Raw genomic sequence first — 23663 nt, 5'->3', positions numbered from 1 at the left:
TGAATAGATCTCCAAAAGAATGACATGACAATAATTAATCTACAAAACCAAGCAGTCAAAGACAGCAATGTGGCAGAGTCTGTTGCCTAGTTATGGGGTACCACGATCACTATATGGGCATTTTATCTAACACAGGCAGTAAATGAACCTAAATGACGCTGTCATGTGAAAAATGACATGATAAACATCAAAAGTGGGTGGCACAAATTATTCAAAAGGAAGACAAGTGAATTTAAATAGCCTCTGTCCTGAAAGCATTTAAGCTTGACTCTATACAGTCCCTGGGGACAATAACAAGCCCCAGCATTTAACGGGCAGACTATAGCAGCCCAATTAGCCATGACCCTTTAAGTGCACTTACCGTGATATGATAGTCACGGCCCAACACGTCCCCCTCCACGAATACCAGCAGTAACAGGTTCCGTGCAGCACCAGGCCGGGGAAGTGAAAGAACCGCCATTTAAGTACCGCGTTTGTAATTAAAAAATGTCAAACACCTGGTTTGAAAAAAGCATGGGCCATCACCGCACTTGGAACGATGGAATTGGTTGCCATATTGGAATTCCGATAAGGTGTACACGTACATGCTACTGTATACTATTCTTAATAGAAAAAGGAAATAAGAAAAATTGTAAAAAAGTGTCATAACATAGATCATATAAGTAATTGTGACAAATACCCCCCGGAATTCAAAACATAATAAATATCAACAGCTGTTAACCAATGATCATGATAAATACGGGACATTGAGTAGCACAAAGTGTAAGTCTAGACGCAATGAGTTGCACCAAACAATAAAGGCATCGGTACTTTGAAACGTCCGATGTGAATATCGATGTATTGGATATTATAAATAGAAAAACCAGACTGAGTCCTATCATAGGAAAGTCACATGATTAGAAAGGAAAAACGGGCTGCCATCTTAGAATGTCCAAGACGAATAGGAGCATGAATGAATTTCAATGAGAAAAAGACGAAAATAAATCTTTATGTGAAATAAATCACGTATGCCCGAGATATATATCTATATTTATGAGTCAATTATCGTGATGAGTCCAACGGTGATAATACTTCCTCCTAATACAGATTTTCCCAAAAATTGAACATGTATATACGCGACTTCCAACGGTAGGGTGAATAAGTCTTGGTTTTGTATAATAACCCAATAGAAACCTTTAACGAACCAAGTATTGATAATCCATTTAAAGAGAAAAGGAAGGAGAAGACAGGCTGAAAGAGTCATATTGAGGGTTATTGTCACTGGATCACCGTCCCTGCTGATTGGTAGAAATATCACCAGTTTAGGGTTGGTACATTACCTATTAATACTTTCACAGCCAAATGGAATGGTGGATGTAATGCAAGTTGTTCCTTTTGTCCCACCCAACGAGAAAGCATTGGTCATATATTTTTTATTTGCCAAGAATATAAAGTTCCTAGGCAAATTTGGTTAAAACCTATCTGTTTGTACCTGGGTCTTAAAACCGGTTGTGAGTCTTTAAGGATTCTTCGCTCTAATAACTCCCAACCGGTAGTTATAGTTGTTGCTAAGTTTCTCCACTGGATGTGGATCATTCAAGCTCGTAAAATGTGTTTATATTGATAAATTGTCAGTCATTTTAAAATTATTAAATGTGATCATGCCACCTATATATATATATATATATATATATATATATATATATAAGTTGTATGTGAAAATTCTAGAAATCTTTTCGTTTGATTTTAAAATATAAACTTTTACAATTGGGAATGAATCCTATATATTTTAAAATTGATGTAATAATATATGAAATCCTCAGATTAATCTATTTAATTTATTGTTTTAATTAGCTACTGGACGGTTGATGATTGGTTCTAACCTTGTACTGCTTTGTGGTATTATGATAATCTGTCGAATGAAAGCTAATGTATAGGTTCAATTGTGTAATGTTTAGTTTTTTATTATGTTGTCTTTTATGATTTCCAAATCGAAATAAAGACTAATGAAATGACCTAGCAATCATTAAAAATGGGTGATATCTAATTATCGGACCAGAAATTAAAGGTCAGTTCCAAAGTCAAAACTAAGCAATTTCATCTCTTTGGAGAGGAAGGAATGGGGATTTTAGTTTTTGCCACGGATAGTAAACTGAATATTCCTGATCAGCAAAGGTCAAAGAATAACCACTGTGTGGGCTATGTGTATGATTATAGCATGAAAGAAAATAATGCATTTCATCGTCAATGTTATGGCCAAGTTCCATGCTTCTTAATCTACAAATCCACCCAGCTTCCTTCTTTCTAAATGCTAGTACCCTATCCCCACCCCTAGGGTGTGCAGGTACATGGTCAATACCCATGAACCAAAGGTCATCTTCCGATGTATGCTTGTCTTGCATATGAAAAGTTAGGGGGTACTTGAGGTCACCATTCAGACGTGCTCGTACATGCTCTTGTATTCTCAGTTTGAGAGCTCTTTTTGTACTACCCACGTAGATTTTTTCACAGGGACATCCTATAATGTATATTGCATATTTAGTATTACAGTTGATCAGATGATTAATCTGATATCTGTGTGTGGTGTTAAAACAAAAATCTTTTGTTTTGTCCCTGCCCAATTTGCACATGTTACATCCTCTGCACGTGTGGAAACCTACTTTCTTGGATGTCACCCAACATGATTTTTTCTCAGTTATGACATAACTTGGACACAAAATATTCCTAAGGTTCTGTCCACGTCTGTATGTCACCTTGGGTTGGGGTGGCAAGATATTTTGCAGACTTAGTATGTCTGTGAGTAGATGCCAGTGTTTCCTGAGAGTGTTGTAGACCCTACTGCTCTCATCCGTATATTGTGTAGTGAAAGCAATAGGAGTTTTCTTCTGTTTCTTAAGTGACACGGAGTTGAGGGTAACCTCTCTTGTCACCTTCATAACCCTTTCATGTTCTTTATAGAGGGTTTTGGCTGGATAACATCTCTGCCGGAAACGATCCTCAGTTTCCCTGATATTACTTAGAAAGGTTTCCTCTGTGCTGCAGTTACGCCGCATTCGAATCATTTCTCCATAAGGAATGTTGTTAATTATATGGCGGGGATGCGAGCTTTCGAAATGCAAGGTGCTATTACAAGCGGTTGTTTTTCTGTGTGTTCTGCTGTTTATTTTGTTGTTTTCAATAAAGAATATCACATCCAGGAAGTCAATCTCATTTTTGTTGAATTCCATTGTAAATCGCACATTATAAGGGTTATCGTTGAGATAGTCATGATACAACATCAATTCTGGGACAGGTCCATTCCAAAGTAAAATAACATCGTCAATGCACCTGCCCCAGAAAATCACATGTTCCGACCATCTCACTGCATGGCGACCACAGGCATGCTCCCGCTCAAACCAGCCCATGAAGAGCCCGGCATAAGGGGGAGCAAACCTGGAGCCCATTGCCATGCCCTGGATCTGTTGAAAGCAGACAGAGTCATGGAGGAAAAAGTTCTTCGATAGGATGATATCCGTCATCTCCATCAGAACCTCATTATGAGATAGGTGGTCAGCCGTTCTCTGGCCCAAATAAAATTCCAGGGCCTTTGTTCCAAACTCTTTCTTTATACCAAACTCTTTCTTTATACAGGTGTAGAGACTGGCAACGTCTAAAGTGACAAAGATCAAATTGTCAGCCAACATAAAGCCCTCAAATTTGGCCAGTATATCCTTCGTATCTTTGATATATGCTGGCAAATTTTGTACAAAAGGTTGTATATGCAGATCAATGTATTCAGATAGTCTTTTAGTCGGTGAATTTACCCCAGAGATGATTGGGTGGCCAGGTGGAAAAGGGCCGCCCTTATGTATTTTGGGTAATATGTACATACATGGGTAAGTCGGCTCAGATACCATCAAGTATCTACATTCTTCCTCACTCAGCAATCCAAACTCAGATTTATTTCATTCACTCTGTGTGCAGGAACAATATTTACATTAGAGGGATTGACATCGGTAAAAGAATTTCTTACAAAGTGATCTTTCAATTTTAATGAACGAGTAAACTTAGACAGATAAACAAACAGGTCAACATCACCCCCTGATTGATTGGTGCAAAAGCCCAAACCTTTGTCCAGCACAGAAATCTCATCAGTAGATAACATTCTATCAGAGAGATTAACAATGATCGATTTCTTTCCCCCTGCTGTATCACTGTCATTCGAATTGGTTAATTCCCTGTTTTGTTTGATCTCGTCTTCTTTGCAACCGTTTCCACATTTGGATTCCTGCCTTTGTTTGCGGTCCTGCCATCTCCTCCCCCACTTCTTGTTTTTGATCTTTGGGTCTTGCACCTATCCGTAATCTCTCCATCTCCAATAAAAAATTATTGGTATTGGGTCTGTTCTCACCTTCCACCGTTTCAACTGTAACCTCTGTTGAGATAGAACTAGCTACCGATGAGAGCGACGTTATGCTGCTGGCGGAGGTCAGTTCAGAATTATCCTCTCTTGGTCTTTTCCCCTCCCCAGCAATTTTAATGTTATCATACTTGTGAGAGAAAGTGTAGATTCTCCCATATTTATAGTCTTTGTCGTCTCTTTTTATTTTTTTGATCTTTTTGTCCCTTAAATATAACTGATAACTTTCAAAGATGCCATCTAAAATGGCACAGTTTTTCTGAACTGTTTCCTTGAGTGCAGAACATTGAATTTCTTTTTCAAGTTCCTCAATCACCCATTTTAACTTTTCTCCCTTTTTCTCAGCATTTTTTATGAGAATTCTCATCATGTTAAAGGAGGCATTGCGGAGGTTACTACCCAATCCTCTAGTTGTTCCGGGTCTAAGTCCTCGAAAATTTAAATTCTGAGGCCCGCAGAATTTTTTCATTTTCAATATATTGCTCCAAAGTGGTGCCATCCCACCACCTTGACATTTCATGTTTTTTGAGTTTTTCTAATTTTTTTAATTTGACTTTAAGGCCCTCTGTATTTGGGACAATCTTAGTACCTGATTTAGGATTTGTAGCAAAAAGGTCCTGGGCTAGCTCCTGACGTCTATCTTTGAACCCCGGCATGATAAGTTCCACACAGATTATAGGGACTTAATATGAGTAAAAACTGGAATCGTACTGTAGTTAGCACTAAAACCGGAATGGGACTCATGAAGGAGCTTCCCACCTTCAATGTGTTTTTGGAGGGCCTTGTTTACATGCTTCTCTAATACTTTGGAGAGGGCCAAAAGAAGGGAGATTGGCCTGTAGTTGGCAGGGTCCGTCGGTTTGGCGTTAGCCTTTTTTATCAGTGGAAGAATCTTAACATTCTTCCATAATTTTGGCATGTTGCCTGAGGAGAGGGAAGCATTAAAGAGCTGGTTTACCTTGGGATTTATGGTAGGAGCTTATGGGCTCAGGATATTCGCTGGACATGGGTCGGTAGGAGAGCCAGACTTAATGCTATGGAGAAGGGTCAGTGACTCTTCAAGCTGCAACACAGGGAAAGCTAGTAAAGATGGAGGATCCAAGAGGTGAAATTTGCTATTAGAACTAAGGTAGAAGGTCAAGTTCTTCCTCTGAGATGTTAGTGAAGGCTTGTTGGATCACGGAGATCTCTTTGCGAAAGAATTGAGCTATTTGCTTAGACCATTCTTCCGTGCATGGCCCTTCCTTTGTGCTGGCTTTCGGAGCGGTAAAGGATTTAACTATGCTAAATATTTCCTTACTCTTATTTTGGGCATTTTCTATCTAGGTTTGTAAGACGTTTTTCTTGGCTGCCTTCACCACAATGTAAGGAGCTTGTAAGGTGTCTTTATACACCTTCCTGTCCTCAGAGGGATAGGATTCATGCCATTTCCATTCAATTTTTCTACAATTTCTTTTTGCTAGATCTGGGGAAATTGTTAAACCATGGAGCTGGTGGGGCTGACCTTTCTGAGAAGCGGGAAACAACCGGTAACGCTGCACCAATGTAGGTTCGGAGCCATGAATCTATTGAGAGGGTGTCCGAGCCGAGGCAGACAGACAGCTCCGGTGAGGAATGACCAAGGGCATCTGCTAACATTGGGATGGATATTTCATGGAACGTCCTATAATTAGGGACCCTATGCCCTGCGTTAGCCCGAGGGACTTTGGCAGTGTTGGGAATGACGAATTTTATTAGGAGGTGGTCGGACCAAGTAATGGAAAGAGGTAGGCTTACTGATATGTCAAAGTTGTGAAAGATTTGGTCTATGTTATGGCCTTTCACATGGATGGCTGAAGAAATAGATGGAAACATGTTGCAGGCCTGCAGCGTCTCCAACAAGGAAATAGTTTGAGGTTCTTTTCCATTGTCCATATGTCAAGTCAAGTCAGTGGCATTTGTACAGCGCACAAATCACACTGGAGAGTCTCATGGCGCTTGCAGATGGCTCTGACAAAAGGACAGGCCGGATAGTTTGCAAAAAGCCAGGTCTTTAGCTTCTTACGGAAACAGCTGTGTTCTAGAATAATACCGAGATGAAGGGGCATTTTATTCCACGAAGCAGGAGCTAGAAAAGAAAACGCGCGGCCTCCATTTCTGGAAGTTTATATTCTTAGAGGTGTCAGTAGGAATTCGCTGGTAGATATAAGTTTTCTTTGAGGCTGATACCATGTTAGTTTTTTTGACCAGTATCCAGGGCCTCTTTCATACATGTGTCTATGATCCAGGCATAGAGTTTTAAAAAGGATTCACTTTTATATTGAAATCTCCCAGAATAAGGCAGTTGTTGTATTTCAAGGCCAAGGAGGTTGTGACTACCAGGCGTAGTAATAAAATTTCCAATTGCACAGGAAGGTCTGTAAATCAGAAAACCAGCTATGCTATGATGGGGGATAAGGTACAGCAGAAGCCTAAGGACTCAGCGCCCTCAATGTTTTCCATCGGGATGGTAGAGCAGTCCAGTTTTTTATTGTAAATGATCTCGACACCGCCCCCCTTGCCACTCGGTCGGTCCCACCTAAGAATTTTATAACCCGGCCGAGGTGATAGTAGGGTTGGAGGCTTCAGACAGCCAGGTCTCAGTGAGAAATTAAAGATCAGGTTGTTGGTCTAAAAGTTGTTCATAAATGTGTGGTTCATGCTTTTGCATAAAGCGACAATTTAAAAGGGCGGCTTTTACGTCCTCTGTTTTCTTATTGTTTTTACACTTATTGTTGCGTGGGACGATCTTGGGTGCGAGTTTCCTGGGCTGGAGGACAGATCAGTTGCACTTATTGCATCGAAAGTCTACCTTCAAGCTCGGATCAGCGGCTGTAAACTGACATAATAGTAGCTGGCTAAGGCTAAGCAGTTTTCCCTACTGTAATTAGGGATCCCGGTTTTATGGAATTTATTTTTTTAACATTTCCGTCTGTATTTATCCATATTTATTTTTGGGAAATTTTATCTGTATTTATCCACATTTATTTTTTTCGCAAGCAAATGAAGATGCTCCAGCTAGTATTTTTTTCACATTTATGCAAGAGAGGGGCTATGGAGAGATTGTGAGGACTGCACGCTCTTAGAAAGTTACCAAACAAAATTGAAAACACTGGAAGACAGAACATTCCATTTTAAACAATAAGTGTGCATTTATTGTACTGACATCTGAGGTCCATTAAGCAGGCAAGGTTAAGCAGCGCGTTCTGAAAGGGAGTGATAGGGGGATGCAGCTCTTTTTTATGGCAATGTTTGAAATAGTTATTGTGATGGCATCGAACTCGCACTGTGGTACAAAATCTCTCCTGAAAGTTACCCGCAACCTGTTCTAACCCCTTGTGATGCAGAGAGCAAGTGCGGCGTTAATGAGGAAGATTAGAAAAAGAATTAAGAAACCATGAAAGCATGGGAAATTACTTTACCTCTTGATGGAGAGGGCTAATTGTACAGAAGCTGCTATCATTCCACATGTAAACAGTTTAAAGAAATAAATAAAAAGACAGAATTTAGTGTTTCTTTATGGTTTAAATCTTTGAATGAGATTTTCCAACTTTGACATTACTGGTCTCCCAAAACATTTAAGACAACATGGGTCATGTTTTCTTTAAACGGGGTCTCCATAGTGTTTGTACACTGTCGGTATGTTAATTTTTTAATTGCTCAAAGCCTGCAACCTGCAGTCGGGTACACCACTACCTGCTAACAGGCCTCTGCCTTGCCGCCACTGATTGGTATGCACAGACTACCTTATTAGCACTGACCCCCGGCAGGCCCTGCCAGATGATGCCTAAATTTCTATCAGTGAGCCGGCCTCCTGATGCACACATTAACACCTCGTGCTCTGCTATCAGGCGTCTCCGCCCCTTTAACTTGCAACACCTAATACCACCTGCTGCCTTGTGCTTCTACCTTACCAGTTCTCTTAAACAGGCCTAAGTGGTTCAGATTAGTAAGAGGAGCATGGCGAGGTAACCCTGGGTAGGAGTGAGGCTGTGGCGCAGTTTGTCAGTATTTTCCCGTTTATAATTTATAAATACTGACAGAGGAAAAATAGAATTCCGTCAGTATTTATGTGTAAAAATCCGTTTAAATGGAAAACCGGGAGCCTTAATTGTAATATAGTGGAAAAAACTCACAGGAGGGGAACTGGGCAGCATGGCCAGCGCCAGATGCCCCCGGGCTCAGAGTAGCTTGCCTTTGGTGCGCCTTCAGTGCGCCAGCGGCGCACGTCCGTTTGCGTCGGGAATATATAGGCTAATGCCTATGATGCAAACTGGATTGCTAACGCAGCTGAGAAAGCAGAAACTGATTGGGCGGAAGTGAGGAGTCCGATAGTAGCCCCAGCCCTCCGCACACTAGGCGTATCAGCTGTGGCAGACCAGGACAGGAGGAAAAGCGAGATGTGAATCAGAGCAGCTAAGGAGGTGTAGGCATGCAGAATCAAGTAAAGTGCAAGTGTTCATAGGTAGGAGAAATTGTTAAAAAGCACAGAGTATTTCAGCCACACATATACAATTAAAGTAATATAAACCTAGTAAAACGGCAGGAAACACTAAATACTACAGCTGTCAGCTGTGCACGTCCGTTTACATTGGTAATATATAGGATAATGCCTATGATGCAAACTGGATCGCTAAAGCAGCTGAGGAAGCGAAAACTGCGTGGGAAACAAGAGCTCAAATTGGATCATACATTCAAAGCTGTTCTGAACAGGGGCCCCCCCAATATGTTTGGCCCATGGCCCCCAAGATCCTTAAGATGTCCCTGCATTATGGAATTGGTCAACAAAGAGGAAATCTGGAAAATTTCCAATTATGTCATGTTTGAACCGTTTTGCTGCTGCTTTGGACAGATAAGGGGGATGAATGACTTTGAAGCAGTTGATACCAGACTTAATTTGACCGGAAGCCATGATAAGGAGATGAGGTGAAGACGTGGTGTGGTGGATAGAAAAAGGGGCCACTAGGGTGGTGATAGCCCAAAGAAGTAAAATAAGAGGAGTGCGCATATTCCGGAAATCAAGTAAGAATAAAACCAATAGGAGTGAAGTCAAATCAGGACCAAAGGGAGATACCTAACAAGGCTAAAAACAGACAGAGATGTATAGGGGAGAAGCAGCATTGTATCATGTGTGCATACCTCTTCTATTTCTAAAAGTGGAAGAGGAAGCACCAAAAGGGTTGCCCAATCCAAGATGGCCAACCAAAGATTGAAAGAACATTTCTCTTTCTGTTTCCATGTCCACTTTGTCCTGAATGTATACCTCTTCTTTTTCTGATAGTGAAAGAGGAAGCACAAAATGGATGCCAGTCCTTGGTTGATACTGGAGAGGATTGCTTAGAAATCAGCCATTTTGATGGTGTCGAGATGATGATACCACCCAGATTAATTTTCGGGTACACAACTGTGTAGCCCCAAGACACTGCCTGTATTCCTTGCATCCCCACCGAAATTACAGGGGACTCTGTGAGCTGTGGTGGTAGTTACTAACTAGGTGAACAAGGCCTCCCGCTGTCTTGAGGAGTGCTCTCAATTTTGTGCCCCAATTAAAGTTTCAACAGCGCTTCTCACAACAGCGCTTCTCTCAATTCTGTGTCCCAATTAAAGTTTCATCAGCGCTTCACTCAATTTTGTGCACCAATTAAAGTTTCATCAGCGCTTTTCTCCACATATCCAGGAGTTTCGGGACTGCCGAAAAGCCATCTAATATGCTGTTTGGTGCCTTCCTCCCCTGCAGGCCGCAGGGCCCTTCGTGCCATTCCAGCCTGTCAGCAGCTTGTAGGCGGCAGCCTTACGCCTGGGCCCGCACCTTTCTCCACAGCCACGGGCGCAGCTCATGCAACACCCCCACTCACCGCTCTTGACTCCCGCGTTGTCCGCCGTACTTCGGAACCCGCATGGGCCTCTGGCAGGGAAGTGCTGTTACCCGCCGGTTTCCTCTCGCAGCAACGGCAGCAGCGCAAGCACAGCAGGCCACCAGGATCTTCCCCGCACTCTCTCAGTGCAGCTCCGGCTGTCCCAAGTCTCACGCAGTGGCGGGCGGGACCGGCCCAGCAGGATGACCACTCCACGGCCGGTTGCTCTCCCCTGTGTTAAGCGCTGCAGGGCACCGCAGTACCTCCTCCAATGCGCCTCCAAGTGGTAGTTCTGCCTTAGTATGCCTCCTCTAACCCACAGGAGGTCTCAGCAGGTCTCTTTCATATGCCGCACACGGGGCAGTTCATTGTAACTAGACCCCTGGTGCCCACTACCTCTGCGGTCGCCGTCTTGCAGTCCAGGCAGCCCGCCTTCACAATCCAGCACCAATAGTGCCCACCGCAATCAACCACAAACTTCAGAAATATATCGCCTCGGTCTGCGATTTGTGTAGTACCAGGACAGGTGCAAACGCTCACCACTCTGCCGTCAGGTCTCGCTCGTGAGCGAGCAAGGTCACAGGATCAGCCACAAGCCCTCCATTGTCAATTCAGCACCATCTTGCTATCCCGGGGCCGTCCACTTCCAGCCGTTGCCACTGTCTCCCAACTGACGAAGTGAGGTGAAATCATGTGAGAGGATCTCGAAGAGCCAAGGCTGACAGTTGCTCTTGTCCCTCCAGCGTTGTGCCGGGGTTTTTAATGTACGGGCTTTTTATTTGAGGACGCATCTTTGACATGGGAAATGAACCCTCCACTCTGACATGCTCTTGTTTATAACAAAACTAGACCCCACCAGAGTCTTCGAGCAGAGTTACCCGTGACCGGGATCCTACAGTCAGGCAGTCTGAAACTTCCAGGGTCGACACAGCTCTGAACTGTCCATATCCAGGCTGCCACCAGCTGAGAAGGTGCCGCTTTCATTTTACCGACAGGATGGTTTCTTTTCAGATTTGGGCAATGCAAATTGTGCCTTTTCCATCGAATGGTGATGATCTCTCCTTATCAAAGTAGATTCATGAGGGGATCGTTCTAGTTCTGAGGCTGGTCCAGTGGCTCACAGAGGTCTTTTTGGAGTTCTTTTATTAAGGAATTAGACACGTTTGTGGCAAAGGTTCTGTAAAGAGAATTTTTCCCTAAAGGTTTTGGCAGGGATCGGCCATGACTGTGGGCGCTCAGCCAGCTATTTCTCCCACCAAGGATAGTGGGCAAGACATGTCCAGATTTGGTGGTTTCTGCCCAACCAGAGGTTTCCAGTGACACAGAGGAGGCAGAGGTCACTTCTGTTGCTGTTCTTTTGGATTCACTAACTCCCATGAGTGTTACCCTTTCCCAATTAAGAGTGGGAGGTAGATGAGCACAATATGTTCACAATTGGAGGATTCTTATAAGGGATGCCTGGGTTCTTTAGAGAGTGCAGGGAATCCAAAAAGAATTCTTGGGTTCCCCTGTTCAAATTTCATGTCCTCATACTCTAATTTTTCCCAACAAGATTTTGCTCAGGTTGTATTATGAGACATAGCCCCTGCAGAAGAGAAGACAGGCCAAAACAGGTGAACTAATGCAAGCTTCAATGCTGTATAGTATGTCTCAGTACTAAAGGACATTGAGAATTAATTTTCCTGCCCATGCGCATTGCCCTAGAATCAACTACAAAGAGATTCATTAATTAATGTTCCGCAGTAACTATTATGTCAACATGATGTAGTGCATAGATATAGGTGCAGAAATAGGGACACTGAAGTTTCCTTAAGTGGCACTGACTGTGGGAAGGCGTTAAGTGGGTCTTTAGTGTGCAAAGAAGTGTTGCTTCATGGAACGTGTAATGCGTCAAAAGCAAACTAATCTTGCTACTTGAAAGGCTCCCCAGCTGCCACGATCCATCTGTTTTTTAATTACTTTCAAATGGAAGTTATTTAGTGCTGAATGATCAAGGCTGTTGTGGAATGGCGCCAGGCCTTTCATATCTAGTCACAGTAAACTTCAGGTTTGTTTGCTGTACACAAGTATTATTTTCCCCGGCTCGCACAGTTAGTGTTGCGATTACCAGCTTCCAGACATGTACAGGAGGTAGTGTGAGGGAACAACACATAACACATTTCCCTGTTGCGCCTGTGATATCTTCAATACGCCATTATTCCAGGTACACTACATATCCCAGAAGGCATGATGGGGAAAGAGCTTTCAGGTGACACTACAGAGTCAACATAAGCCCCACCTCTTCCTGAGGACGGCGCTTGACAATCGACCTAGACCGAGTAGCGGAAGGTGCTTCCCCACTGGATTGCCTCAGTATTTTGACTGAGAGATGCTGAGTCTCTAAATCTGCAAACTTTCCAGAGAGCCTGCAGAGGCTCATTCCACGAAGAAACCAAAGACCACATAGAGGCGAGAAAATGGCCGGCGCGTCATTCCAACTCATTTCAGTGAGCCGGCATGGGCTCCAACTCCACACAGAGGACTCGCACTAACGCGGTGGTAGACCCGCGCAGCTTACATGTATTTTCTCCTTTACCCTTTGAGAATGGAAGACTGCGCCTGGAGGAGCTCTCCTCTCGGTGATTTTTTGACAAAGCATTTGATTGCCTCATACGTGTTTATTTAGCAGAGCAAAAGCCTGCGCTCGGTCATGACATTCGCCCTGTGCTCGCAGACACACTTTCTTCATGATCAGTAACGGAGTAGTTAATATTTGTTTCTGGAAACTCAGTGAATTCGCTGCTTGCTGTACAAATTCTATGAACCTCTTTATTGCTCGCAAATACACAGATCCTCTTTTGAGGCAGAACTATTCACGGTATAATTACGAACTGGTGTAGAGAATCACCATTTGTGAGGAGTACAAGGTTGGTGCTAAAACAAGGTGATTGTGTACTATGCTATGAATATAGCCTTCCTGAAATTAGAAGCACATGACAATTATTGGGCATCTTCAAGGAAGGCTGTTCTCATTGATATAATGTGTTAAAATCCTGATGTAAGGATTCCTGGTATCCTAGCAGACTCTAGTGGAACTAAGGTACATACCAGAGTGTATATAACCTAATGTCATATAGTTGAATGCGGAAGGAATGCATGTGGTGTCTCTTACTGTCTTCTTGCCTTTTTCTTTACATACAGAATCTGTCCAGATGAAGACAGGAGAACTAGCGTAGACCAGATCTCAGAAGTATACCGACATTTATGATTTTGTCCCCTTCCCTTTTCCCTTGGGTACTTCTTCTTTCGCACCCGGGAATGTATGTAGTGCTGTAGGGGAAGTGTTCGGGGTAATAGGGAAGATACTCTTCATGGCATCGCTCCTGCTGGCTGCTGCAGATGAGGTTAGTGGCAAATTATTATCTTGCGCTGCTGACAGCCACGACAGTTAGGGATACACCACTGTGGCCTTCATTGAATGTTTCCAGTATACGGTTTGATTCGCTGAGCAGACTGAAGCCCATGTTGTTTCAACAAAATGTAGCCTTAACTTCAGCCCAAGAGACTTTTGATCTCCAGGTTGCAAGGTCTTCAGCAGAGATACAGGCCCTGGTCCATATGAATTCCTGATCTATTTCGGAGAAATGGTTCATCCTATCTTTAACCGCATCGCTGCGGCGGTAAGCTCAGCTCGTCATCCGCGCACGACCACCGTGGCTGATAACGAGCTGAGCTCGTCATCAGCAGCGAAGGGGTTAACATGTCTGATATGAGTGGGATCGCACACTTATTTAAGCAACTTGTATCAGGTCTCTTAACCACCTTTCAAACCCTCATCGGAGTAATTCCAGTTTTCATACACCCAGTACTTGGAAGCATATTTGGAGGGCTTCCTTTGGTCTTGCTTTCAGTAGCGGGCATCCTGATTTTAAATCTCTTGCTTTGCAATGGACGTCGCTATCCCTCAAGAGATGGAGAGAACACTGTTGGAACTACGTTGTTGTGAGCATATAGTGTTCTACCTGACTATGCGTTGGCTTTGAGAGCTGAGTGAGCATTGATTCCTGTGTTTCAGACCGGTCTGACTAGACTGTGTCCTGCTGTGTTCCCTAGCCTATTCTGCAGATTTGGCAGAATGTTGGACCTGTGTCTGACACTTCCATAGGTTAGCCCGCCGGACATAGATGTGCTCCTGGAGCCTTTGCAAGCCCACGTGCGCTGTAGTATCCAGTGTATTCCCATGTTGATGACGGCATTTCCAGAGCCCCCAAGGGATGCTTCCACTCCTGTTGGAAGAGAAATTGTCTCTGCTCCAGAGGTAAAGGCATCGGTATCAGGTGTGCAGGCATCTAACTCTTCCCCGGTGGCTGCTGTGGGAACCAGAGATAGACATCTTTGCTCACTCGACATGATACTGGAAGTTCTGAAGGGACTGCCACCTGCAGATACGATGTTCAGCGATGTTGAGTCTTCAGAGCAGGAGTCACAAATAATTTGGCCTCTCCTGTGCTGGGAACTGCTTAGCAACTTTTTAAACATGTACCAAATTGAAGGTCGAATGTTACTTTGTTTTTATTTTTTCTTCTCAGCTCTGAGCTTCCTGGATTTCAAGGTGTTCAGTGCAATATTAACAACATATACAAGTTTAGAGGACCTTTTGAAGGCTTTTTTAGGGGAAAAAGACTTTTCTTTTATAGACATTTTTTCAGGCTTTTAAAAATGATTTTTAGTATATTTTATTGTAAATACTTTTAATGCTTTTTAATTACTTTGAGCTTCATCATTACCTAACTGACCTTGTTGACCTTTTGATGAGAAGTGGGTGTCATCTCCTTTAGGCTAGTCCTGTCATGTGTACCAATAATACATACATTTATCCCATCCACACGACAGTAACGATTCTAAACAGGTGACCTTTTACCAAGTAGCTTGCTCCTGTCTATTCGACACAAGGCTCTTGGTACTCTATCATAATCCCTTTACCTGACGTACATAAACATGTCCCAAGGCATGGCAGAATTATTCTGTATTAGGGTCACCACTTTTTTCATCCTTGGCCAACAGCAAGCTGTGCATGATCGCATTTGTTTAGAAAAGTATTAGTGACTGTTTTCAAAACATTTATGATTGTTTTAAAAACATTTATGATTGTTTTAAAAACATATTGATTCTAGAAAAAACCCTGGAGTGACACTTTAGTATAAAATACCCTCACTTCCCCTTACAAATTAAGGGAGAATTCCTTCCAAGCTGAGACGAGTTCCTGCATGCTGAATCTTCGACAAGCAGAGGTCTGACATCCCTTGTGGCCTGTCATCCTCGAAGCAGAGATGTAGTCCTCCATTCTCAACCATCAGGTGAGTGGGCTGGTTCATCCCTAGTGGTTTCTTGGCTACAGATACACGCATATACATGCTAAACATACATATCTAGGCTAGGTACATTTAGGCAAATTACTTAGGGTGCACATTATAGGAATATGCAAGTGCTACTGTTTTTATCTGAACTGCTTATGTTCACCTTATTAGCACTATGGTAGAAATGTATCTACTATTTACTATATTGGTACTAGCAATCTCTTTTGTATGCTTCTGTCTCTTGATTGTCGCAGCACATATGTTTTACGCAAGGCTGTTGCTGGACCAATAAATACTTATTGAAAAGTCCTAATCACCATTCTGTGTATTTTCTGAGAGAAAACAAGCACAAATGTTTGAATGAAAGGTACTGTACTGTTTTCCACGATCCCTGAGGAATAAGGATTGCCATGTTCAATGGTTGCCAGAAACTAACAACACCACCGTAGAATACAGGGGGGTGGTAGTGGCACTGTAGAGTTAGCTGGTCTAACGGCTGACATATCCTGTGGGGGTGTCCTGAGGAATCAGGGTTGTCATGTTCCTTGGTTGCCAGAAACTACCTACACCACCGTAGAATACAGGGGGTTGGTAGTGGCATTGTAGAGCTAGCTGACCTAACGGCTGACATATCCTGTGGGGGTGTCTGAAAGAGGAAGGGACACAAAGCCCTCAGTTTAGGTCATCCAAAACGCCCAGGTCTTGGTGTACTCCTAGGAACTACAGGACATGGCGCCGTCACGTTGGGTTGCTTCTTATATTAACAGTGAAAATCTGAATAGTTCAGTCATGCTTTCTCAGAGAGCCCTACTCACACAATTCAGAGACATCTGAAGTGGGAAGGGGAATGCGCCTCAGCTGAGCAGATATACTCAGTGTATTGGCTGAAGGTTTAGAAAGCTTGTAAGGATAAAAGGTTCCCCACATTGTGGAAAACCCTAAATTTCTAAAAACATTTATTCTTCTCCATTTGAGAATGACTGAGTCATTGAGTGGTGGTTCGGGCAGTTTAGGTCATCTAAAATGCGCAGGCCCCGGGGAACTCCTAGGAACTACACAACAAAGCAACAGATAGTAACAGAGAGACTCAAAGAGGAGTGTTCTGCCCCACTAAGGCAATCCCGGACAGATCTGATCAGGAGGTTGGCAATGTTGTCTAACAAGTAGTTAGCTAATAGTGTATTCATATTGCCAGAGCAGTAGTTTTAATGCACATGAGGAGAGGATCTCAATACAGACTGGTTCCAAACTGGAGGGTAAGAGCTAGGGCAATTCCCAAGGACCCACGTCAGGATATAAGCAGAAAGGACATGGGAGGGAAGGACATTTTGTCCATGCCCAAAGTGGTAACTTATCATAGGCGCCACTAAGAGAGGAATTATAAGAGAAATTGTCAGGTAAATGACCCAACATCAGCTGCACCCATGATGATCAGTGTGTTAACTGTAGCTAAGGCAAAAAAAATGGGGTCCGGTGGCACTCAACCTAGTGAACATTGACTTGTTTGAAAAGGATTCAAATACCCAGAAGCACATTTCTCTAAATACCATGAGTTTTGTGTGGGAAGCTGGTATCAATGGAAAGAAGGTTACGCCACTCAATGATACTGGTTCTTGCAGGACTGGTTGATAGGAAGTATATCAAATGTGAGGAGCTTCTGCCTGGCGCCAATGGACTAGGACTGATTGACAATGCAGATGACATGGAGGTGTCCCAGGTGGAGATACAAGCCAATGGCAAGACAGCCTGGTCAATGGAGGGGTGAGAGAGAAACAAAGCTGTGTTGGTCTTTTAAGCAATGATTTGATAAGGCCTGGTTTAGTGCCAGGGTCAGAAGTCTACATGGCATAGACCACATCAGGAGTGTTTATCAGAGCACAGGCTTCATGCCAGTCTCGGAAAGGAAAGTGAATACAGGAGCCAATTCAAGTTGAAATTAGTATTTAATGAAGATTATAGGAAGCGACCCCCAGAGCCAACCTCTCAGCTCCACAGCCAAGCTTCTCTGCTGGACTGCACATACTGGATTCCAACAGTAGAACCTTGTTGCCAGGAGCTAATTAAAACTAAACAAATATGTAAAACATAACACATCTCCCTTTATACATGACAAACAAATTAAGAACAAACATAATCATTAAATTTCTTAGGTCTTACTTTTGGACTAGTACTTGGAGCTCTTATATTAGTTACCCAAAGCATTATCCACATTTTCAGGATTTTCTTTGAACCAGAATCTTAATTCAGCATCATTACATTTAACCACTTCGCAAACATTCCACCATTTTCATCCTTATTTGTCTTGACTAATTTTTTTGGATTAGAATTTAACACACACACCGTGCATGTTTCAGCTTCAGTCTTTGGACTACTTTCTGATAATTCTTTTACATACTGAGATGTGTTTTCAATACGTCTAGCTATTTCAATAGATTTATCTAAGGATGGGTCCTTTAGATCTAATAGTTTTTCTTGGATTTTCTTATTATTAGTCCTATTGATGAGCTGATCTCTACTAATTTCATCCCTCAAATCTTTAAACTTGCATGTTATAGATAATTTTCTCAAAGCTGCTACATATTGTTCAATCTTCTCTCCTTGTTTTTGTGAACGAGAGAAACATTTGTGTCTCTCTACAACTATACTTCGTTTTTTGCCAAAATTATCAGCTAAAGCATCTAAAGCCATTTCATACACATCTTCTTCTTCATCATCAGAATAATTATCAACATTAGTAACATTAGGTTGGAAACTTGGTAAAGTTTTTAAAACATTCCTACCCTCAACACCTAAACAAACCTTTAAAATCGCTAATCATCATCAGAAGAATTATCAACATTAGTAACATTAGGTTGGAAACTTGGTAAAGTTTTTAAAACATTCCCACTCTCAACACCTAAACAAACCTTTAAAATCGCAAATTTCCTTTTAGAAATGAACACATCGCCACCTATTGCTTCCAGGTAAGTGGTAAAAGTCTCTTTCCAATCCTCCCTGTCCATACAGGGAGAACCTGGTTCGGGAAGAAATAATATATATTATGCTTTTTGCATAGCACAATCATGTCATTTATGTCTATTAATAATTTTTTGTAGTAGCATCTGACTATTGCAACCAATCACGGTTCAAATTACCCTGCACTTGCACTTTAAATTCTGCCTTCCCTCCCCCATGCGTCATGTGACCAAGGCCTCTGTGTAGGCCGAAACGTTATGCTGAGGTGGGCCTTCCACGCTATTAAATAAAATCACTGGTCACCTGCACTTTGGGTCTTCCTCTCTTCTTCTGCGCCGCTGGTATCCAGAAATTGGGCTCCTGGTGAGAGAATGCTGAGATTGTGCCTATATATATGTATATGTATATATATATATATATATATATATATATATATATATATATATATATATATATATATATATATATATATATATATATTACCTACTGGCGGTCGCCAGTAGGTAGTTATAGTTAGGATTTTTTTCAATGCAAAATCTCAACATTCTATTGGGAATAACTTTGGCGCCGGTTGAGGAATCTGCCTGAAAATGTCCTCAAATTTGCCTCGCGGCGCTCCGCTCCTTCCCTGAAAGTTTGGGGGGGATTCGTCAAGCGGGGGCCGAGATAAAAGGGGGTCCCAAAACATGTTTTCCCCATGTTAATTTCCATAGGGCGGTCAACCTCACTTTTAGCCCGAACGGCTGAATGGATTTCCACCAAACTTTGCAAAATTGTAGGGACAGGTAGCCCGATGTGCCTTTGCTATGTCTCAAGATATGTGCTCCAGTGGATTTTGAGTAATTTAGGTTCAAAAAAATATATATATCTATATGCGCGCCCCGGTACGCGCACCGGGCGCGCTACGCGACTTGCGTGCGGAAAGCTGATTGGCTCTCGGGTGTCTGTAAACATTCCAAACAGTCCGGAGCGGCCGCCATTGTGTGTCTCGGTAGGATCGAGACACAAGAGGTGGCAAAAACAAAGGGGGAATTGACCATAAGGGGGCAGAGTAGACCCCCCTGACCCCTAGGTTTGATGTGGGGGCCATAAAAAGGCCCCGCGGGGCAAAAACATTTTTTTTAATTTTTTTTATTTTTGCGGGGGGCGCCTGGTACGCGCACCGGGGAGCGCACCGGGGAGCGTACTAGGGGAAACCCAGTGAAATAGTAAAATAATAATTTAAAGAGCTTAGAGGTAGGGTAGCTCTGCATAGAGTTGTTGTGTTGTGTGGGTGATATAAGTACCAGCATGTAGGTACCAATGCAGAGTCTTAAATTTAATGTAGACTGTTTTCTCTGTAGATAATTTGAATATTGTTACAGAAGTTATTGTGGTATATGGAATCTATACTATAGTCTGTCAGGAAAGCAGAAACAACATGGAGGCAGGAGATGATAAACAGATGTTAAATACACATTGGAGATAATAAAGTGGGAGAAAGGAAGTAACTATGAGCAAAATTACTATGTAACGCAAAAATGTTGCACAGTATACTATAAGTCTCACTTTATATTATATTCATTTTGGTACTATTTCATAATTTACATATAAAAAAGAATAATGTCTTGAACAATTTTTAATTTTTAAATAAAAATTTATTGCTGTGATTTTTCAAAATCTAAAAGAATTTCCAACATTATATCGTCAGGTATGGCCTCATTTGGATTCGATGATTCCATTTTTTTCACACAATTAAGTAAGTCTTGGTCCAGAGACTGATCCAAAAAGTCTAATTCATCAATCTCTTCCTTAGGATTGTTCTCCAGATCAATTTCGAATGAAATATTAAATTTCTTTTGTTCTCCTTCCATTTTCTTGCTGTAAATTGCATAAAAAATAAATATATCAGTAGAGATAGGGCACTGTTGGGTTTAAGTTCAGACAGGTACTTGTGAGTTTTTAACAGTGAAGTTATCTTTGGGCAGTGTATGGTATGAGGTAGGAAGTAGAAATATAAAAAAGTGTATGTGAAGAAGCCTAAGAAAATTCATAATTATACCAGAGAAGCCTAATTCAAACTATAACTATAACAGAGAAGCCTATCTCAATCTGTAATTATAACAGAGGGACAGTAAATAACTGTCAGAAAACGTTTTTACAAATGAACTTAAAGTGCCCCTTACAAATTTATAACTTACCTTATAGAAAGGTGATGAAGATAAATGAGAAAATCCTTTAAAGATGTATCTCAGGTAGTTGTAGTCAAAAAGGCAGTGTTTCCCTCTTATTTTTCATTTATATTCATGTACATAACCAATCAAATGTCAGGAAAAAAAAGTAGAACATGAAAGTAACATTTTAATTGGTTGTAAATTGTAACACTTCATATGTGTTTTTGTCATGTAATTTACCTCAGGATATTTAGACAGGGCTACAGCCCAAATGGCTCAATGGAATGCCATCAAATGTGGGATAATGGTAGGGACTGGTATGTAGTATGGTCTATTCCATATTTGGTGAATGTCTGTCCAGTGGTTGTTATGTAATTTCATTTCCCACATTTTTTTGGAGAGCGATTACCGGTGCGCGCCCCGGTACGCGTACCGGGAGCGCTACGGGAGTCCGCCATTTTGTGTTTCGGTCGAATTGAGGCACAAGATGAAGGACAAACAACGTTGGGAATGGGTAAAAAGGGGCACAGTAGACACCCCCTGACCCTCTAGGTTTTCTGAGGGGAGTTTAGGAGGGGCATATATGCAAAAAAAAAAATAATAATTTCGCGGGGGAGCGCCCAGTACGCGCACCGGGGAGCGTACCGGGGAGCGTACTCTGGTGAAAAATAATGAAAAAAGTTAGAGTAAGATAATCATTTTGAGTGATCAGAGATTGGGTAGCTCTGAAAAGAGCTTTCGGGTTCTGTGGCTGATTTAGGTACCTACAAGTAGGTTCCAATGCACAGTCTTAAATTCAGGAGGAATATTCTATTCCCCTCATCTGAGAAGTGCACACCATCTCCTCTGTAGATATCTTGCATGTTGTAACGCAAGTTATTGTTGTATATTGAACCCATTCCATAGTCTCTCATGTAAGCAGAAACAGATTTATTCACATGTTTCCGTGCTTTCTCAAATTTCTTTATACACTTTTATGATTTTTAACTTCTTGACCTGTCTCTTTTATTTTAAAATATATATTCTACTAATTATAACTTATTTTTTGTTCTCTCTTTCACAGATACAAAGTGTAGAAAAAAAATATAATTAAGTTTATATTAATTATATGGTAAGTGTGACTAAAAAAATGTAGTTTGTCATGATCCTTTGCTTTAACCTCACTACTTTTCTCTCACCCTACCTTACCCCTGTTTCCTTACTCTGCTTCCCTCACTTATTCTTATCCTCCATGTTTATTTGCCTTTTCCTTTCTTTCCTACAACATTCAACTTCTTTCAGTCTTCCTGCTCACCCACACTCCCTCACTTTCCTTTCTTTTCTGGTTCACTCAGTCCCTTTCTGTCACTCCTTCCTTTTCTCTCTCTGTCCTTTCTCTCTGTCACTCCCCATGTCTTTCCTTTTCTCAGTTACTTCCTCTAACACCTTTTTTCTGTCTTACACAGTCTCTCTGTGTTCCTCCCTCTAGCTCTCTTTCTCTTTACACCACTCTTTCTGTCCACTTTCTTTATGCTAACTCCTTCATTATTTTGTTTCTTTTTTTGGGGGGGTGCGTTAACGGGACGCGCCCCGGTACGCGCACCGGGGCGCGCCGGATCACTGCGCTTACCGGTCCGCCACCGGGAGCGCTCCAAGATAAAAAAACAAAAAAAATTATGAACAATATACATAAAAAAATAGTATTACATAAATATACAATATAGGATTCATTTAAAAAAAATATAACATTACATAGCTATAGAAATTTGCTATTAAAAAACCTTTGAAATTCACTGAAAAAACCATAGGTTTCACACCAGTTATAGTTAGGAATTAGCATTTAAAAAACCTATTAAATTCACTGAAAAAAACAGAGGTTTCACACCAGTTATAGTTAGCTGGAAATTTTACTGACATAAAACCATTGAAATTCCCACGTTATAGTTAGTTGGACTCACTATAACTTGCGCGCCTGCATGCACTGCTGATGACGTCACATATTACATCACTCATGACATGGTCAGTGACATCACTCATGACATCACTGATGACACCATCCAGTGAATGTGTGTCTTTCTGAAAAATAAATATGTTTTATATATGTATATATAAAGGTCGATGGAAGAATAAATGTTTAAACATGCCTAAAACCTATGGTTTTTTTCAGTGAATATAAATATATATATATATATCACGCTAAAATGCTTTTTGCATAGCACAATCTGTTTGAACATCATATTAACATGCATCAAGACTACCTTTTTGTTTTGGTTATGATGTTTAGTTGTAACCTGTAATAGGTAATATGCTTCACAATCCCCCAGCTGTTTAACTACCTAATTTAATTCATGTCCGTGCATACTCGCCATTTCAACATATATAGTAAAATACTAGAAATCACACGCAATTCCTTTTTCCCTCCTTGCAGCGGTTGTAGCGCATGAACTGTTGCTAAGCTACAACAGACAGTATCATCAAAACAATGATGACGTTTTAATCAGGTCAAATGGTCTCTATGAGGTTCTTGCCGGTTCCGCGTTGGTTTGCTAGGATGCCGATGACAACATTCAGGCCTACGTCGATCCTCTACATAGATTGTTTACAGTTGAAACTCCTTGTAATCACTGCGCATGCGCCCGTACGCGTTCTTTGTTGATTAAACTTGCCGTCAGCATACATATTATGCGTCACACTCGCGCGTCTCCTTTCGTTGCTTAATAACAACAATAGTTTCCCGGCAACTGCCCTGCACATTACAACCCGCGCCGCATCTCATGCACCTCTCAACGTGGATTCCAGGAACTTTCACCACAACAAAACGAGGTTTATACGAAAATTTCCAAATCACCATCAAAGTGAAAATTTGAATGTTCCAACGCAGCTGCCACCAGTCCTTACACGCAATTTCCGACCTCCGTGGATGCAATGTGTTATATGTTGTGTTCGTAGTTGACACGCACGCGATTTACGCGCGTCAACAACGACCATC

This window comes from Lissotriton vulgaris, chromosome 9 (genome assembly GCF_964263255.1).
Source record: "Lissotriton vulgaris chromosome 9, aLisVul1.2, whole genome shotgun sequence".
Taxonomy (NCBI): domain Eukaryota; kingdom Metazoa; phylum Chordata; class Amphibia; order Caudata; family Salamandridae; genus Lissotriton; species Lissotriton vulgaris.
The sequence above is the reverse complement of the archived record's forward strand: the minus strand, read 5'-3'. Positions refer to the sequence as shown.